Source organism: Mustela lutreola, chromosome 13 (assembly GCF_030435805.1).
Source record: "Mustela lutreola isolate mMusLut2 chromosome 13, mMusLut2.pri, whole genome shotgun sequence".
NCBI lineage: Eukaryota > Metazoa > Chordata > Mammalia > Carnivora > Mustelidae > Mustela > Mustela lutreola.
In genome coordinates, this window is record NC_081302.1 from 66,350,575 (window position 1) to 66,355,494 (window position 4,920).

The following is a 4,920-nucleotide window of genomic DNA, read 5'->3' on the forward strand; positions in this document are numbered from 1 at the left end:
CCACAAAATCTCTGTGCCTATAAATGTACATTTCCTCAAAATCTTAAGGTAGTGCAAGGGGATGGGCTCATTGTAGAGAACGAGGTAGGAAGTTATGGGTAGAGAAGCAGGGGAGAAATAAGTGTTTTCCCCTTCCTTTATGGTATGCTCTCTCTTTCCCAATTTGGTAGAAGGAGCTTAAAGGATAAGAACTAGGACAAATCCCACTGCCCATTTTGTGATCCCCCATCCCTTCCTGTGTCAAATACCCTTCTTTCCAATTTTTAAATTCTAGTCTCCCCACAGCAAAGATTTACAGTTCTCGCCAATCTTAAAACCAGACACACAAATGCATTAAATCCTGGATCCTTCATAGTTAGCTACCACTCTATTTCTCCCCTTCTCTTCTCAGGTAAGCTTCTTGAAAAATTGTACTCTTCATCTCTCCTTCTTCATCTCCAATTGATTTCTCAGCCCACAGTAAATTGGTTCCGATTTTTCCTACTTGCTTAACTGAAATTGCTGTTAGCAGTTACTGAGAACCTCCTCTTGGCTCAACCCAGTGGTCATGTCATTGTTTGACCTGTCTCTAACAAGTTTTAAGTACTGACCACATATTTTTCTTAAAATTATTCTTCTGCTGCTATAACTTCTGATGCATTAGTCTCCTCTGGATTTCCTCCCATTCTTTTGGTTGCTCTTTCTCAGTGTCCTTAACCAACTCTTCTCTCTTACTCTCCTCTTAAAACTTGTTGACTTGAGACTCAATCTTCTATTGGTCTTTCCATTCTGTGTAATCTCACCTGTTAGCTTAGTTTCCATTGATGCCTAAGAGGTCATTGAAACAATGTGGCCACCTGCTAGACCCTTGAGCTGAACCTGGGCAATTGGAGGCTCCTCACTTCCTCTCCTGTCTCTGAAATGTACATTCTGCCCACCATTTTCATACAGGGAAATGCCACAGGGATGCAGTCTTGAGAGAGTACAGTGTTATTGAGACTACCTGGACTATACACAGGACTGAACCCCATTAAGACCTCTATATAAATTCTTTAAGGTTCTTGAGGGCAGTTATGGAGATCTATTCATTTTGTGGCCACCCAAGACAAGCCTCATATGTCATTTCCCTTGCTTATTAAAACTGGGTAGTTTTAATACCAATCTGGAATGGTTTCTTTCTTTGGTCTCTCCTTGCCTTCCATGTACAGGGGCCAGATTCAGATTATACCTGGGACTTCTAAGGTTGTGAACCAATACCGATTGCCATAGATCCTCTTCATACCTGACCTCTATTACTTCAAGGACTTGGAAAATCCTTGCCATTGGTTATCTGTGCCCTTTATCTTCCTTCCCAAATATCCTCCGCAAGGTAACCACTATGACTTTCCCAAACAGTAAATTTTACCTTGATGTTATACTTCTGTTGGATATCTATCAATGTCTTCCCACACCAACAGTCCCTAAACATGCATTCAGGGATCAGTGTTGGGCTGTATTCATTAACTTAATTTGAGGGATAGCACAGAGGAGAAAGAGAAACATGTTTGTTTGTCTTTTTAAATTTTATTTATTTATTTGAGAAAGAGAGGGAGAGAGAGAGAATGTGAGCAGGGGGAGGTGCAGAGGGAGAGAATCTCAAGCAAACTCCTCACTGAGCACAGGGCCTGATGTGGGTCTTGTCCTTTAGGACCCTGAGATCATGACCTAAGCCAAATCAAGAGCCAAATGCTCAAACAACTGAGCCACCCAGATGGCCCGAGAAAATGTATTTTTTAAAAGCTGCCCCAAGAGTATTCTAATGCACAGACAAGTTTAAAATTCTCAGAGGAAGAAGCTGACCCAGAATCACATGGGCAAAAGGAGATTAACCATTTTGGATGAGCCACTCACACTAACGGGATTGTGAGCCGAGCGGTACCCTAGATACTCAGGACTGTTGAGGTAGAATCAAATCAAAACTTACCTGGTACAGAGTGTGCCCTATAACCTGGCCCCTGTCTTAATTCTCTGTGCAATCACCCACCCTCCCCAAGAATCCTTTGTTCCAACAACATCAAGCTATCTGTAGCTTCCTGAGGCTTTCATGCTATTTTGTATCTCTATCTATTTGCAGATGCTTTCCCTGGTTCTGGAACATATTTCTTCTCTTCTTCTACCCAGAAAACTCCTACTCATCCTTTAGACTGTTTTTAAGCTTCATCGTTAAATCTTTCTACACTCAGAAAATCAGAGCAAATCACTTCCCATTGATGTCCATATTCTTCCTTGGACATATTTCCATCATTGCATTTACATTGCATTTGACTTTTTGCTTATATGCCCATGCTACTTATTAGCCTGTGATATCCTTAAAGATAGAGATAATGTCTTAGACATATTTAAGGCATTGGACCTGAAATAATACCTAATCTACATATATTTATTGAATGAATGAATTCCTTCAAAGGAGGTCTTTCTAAAGTATCAATTGCCCAAATATTAGAAAATGAAGCTAAACAGCATAATTAGCCCTTGATCTAAATTAGTTCCAATAACTGAAGAGCTTGATGATATCAATCACCAGGATCTTTTAGTTCCTAATCTTTTTCATCTGATGCTCTGATCCATGGGTCATTTTCTAAGGGTTATAGCAGACCCTGGAGAGCTTAGTGTTTAGAGTACTTATTTATCCAGGGTTGAAACAAACAAAAAATTTGTTTGTGATTCCCATCAAGGATCAACTCTTCTCTCTTGAGAACCCTAATCCAAGCCAGGGATTGTACCTGCCATTGAGCATACGAAGATTAAATACAGTGGAGTTATGCCCCAAATCTAATGGGGCACAAAAATGTAGTTGATTAATTTCTGCCTAAAAGACTACACTCAGTGTATGATTTCACAGAACATTAGTTTATAGAAACTAAAAGGTGATTTTTATTTTTTAATTCGTTTTTAATATATTTTTATTTATTTATTCGACACAGAGAGAGATCACAAGTAGGCAGAGAGGCAGGCAGGAAGCAGGCTCAATGTGGGGCTCAATCCCAGGACCGTGAGACCATGACCTGAGCTGAAGGCAGAGGCTTTAACCCACTGAGCCACCCAGGCACCCTGAAACTAAAAGGTGATTTTTAAAGATAAATGGTTATTGTTCACAACAGAACTTGTACAAACAAGATGAAAATAATGCATTTGTAATAGCTGCCTGGACGGGACGGGAGCCCAAGCTGTGTTAGATACCCAAAGTGGCTACAGCAGACTGTAATGGTGAATTATCCAGTGGAGACATACCTATATGTAGTTGTTTATTAATAGTCTTAATTATTTTTTAGATCAAGGAGAGCCCTATGCTTTAATTATGTTTGGCAACGGGTAAAACTATTGACTGACCCTGCATTCCAGTTGTGTAAGTAGAAATCACAATGTAGGCTCTTCATCACTGGGTCATGTCTACTTTAAGGAAGGCAGGATTTCATATAATCTTATTTTCTTGGAAAAAAGAAAACCTATTATATTATACAAAAGGAAACTGAAACCCCAGAGAGATTTCAATAAATGATTCAAAGGAACATACTGGCAGCTGATTTCATTTTAGACTAGACTCCAAGCCCACTCTCTTTCCACTGCACCCAAAATTGGATTATCATAAATAATGGGCTGGATTTACAACACAAGTGTAAATTGTCCCTGAATTCACTTAACTGATCGTTTCTGTTCCAAATATTCTGTGGCCCAGAAAACGGTGCACCAAATATGAAAACGGTGCATTCCATCAACACTCTTATGTCTGAAGCCTCTTATTAGATGTAATACATGAGTAACTCAGGAGAAACTGTAATTTTTTCAAGAGTACCAGGGGACGAAAGTTAGGGTTTAAAATTTCAGGCAGCTTCAAGAGGAATCAAGTCAGTGAAATTTCTCATTCTGATTTCTGTCTTCATGTGGTAGAGCTTATGACCTAAAAGATGAAAAACATGTCAAGAATTCTGCTTATTAGGCACATACTGGCCAGTAGTGGGAATAGCCAGGCTATAGAGGCAGTTAGATGTGAAACCTGGCTTGGTCGCTTTCTATCCTTATAACCTCGGCATTTGGCTTTGCTCTGTAAGTGCTAATGCTACCAGCTGCCTTGAAAGGTAGTTGTCAGGAGTAAAGAACGTAAGAAAAGGAAATTGGTATGGGATGTTTTTAGTGAGGCTTAGTGTCCTTTTTCGTATGTGACCCCAGGATTATTTCTCAGGCTCCAATTGGTTCCCCCAGCCCTTCCCTTCCTCCCAAAATTGGGAGTAGGATGAGGTAAATGAGGCACTCAGCTCAAGCATAAAATTTAAGGGGTTTCCAAAAGTGCGGTAATGAAGATAAAGAAATACATAAATGCAGTATTTCTAACACTCATCTTGCATGACTGGGCCTCAATTGCTTCCCCTGATACCATCCTTGTCAGATCCTGTCTTTACTTAAAAGTTTGATATTTTCTTCTTCATGGGTTTCTTTCTCTGCTTTTTTTTTTTTAATTTTCAAAAGTATTTTATTAAAATATTATTTATTTTGATTACTGAGTATTTTGGTGAACCTTCAATTGTATATCCCATCCAAATGGCTCTCTTGCCTCCTCCAAATCCTAAACCCAGCTCTTCTTTCTCTCCAGCCTCAGGTCCCAGCGCCTTCCCATTCTTCTCAAATGCCAACATTCTAGCCTGAGGACTCCTTAATTCTAGACTGGTGGTTCAGTGGGAGGCAGGCTTCTCAATGCTCCCCTTCTCTTGACTCCCAAAGGCAAGGAAATAGATTTTTGGTATCATGTTAATAACAATTCCATTTACTTGAGAATTGTTTAAGATGTTGTGTCTTGGGGCACCTGGGTGGCTCATTTGGTTAAGCATCTATTTTCGGCTCAGGTCATGATCTTGGGGGTCCTGGGATCAAGCCCCCAGCAGGCTCCCTGCTCAATAAGGACTCTGT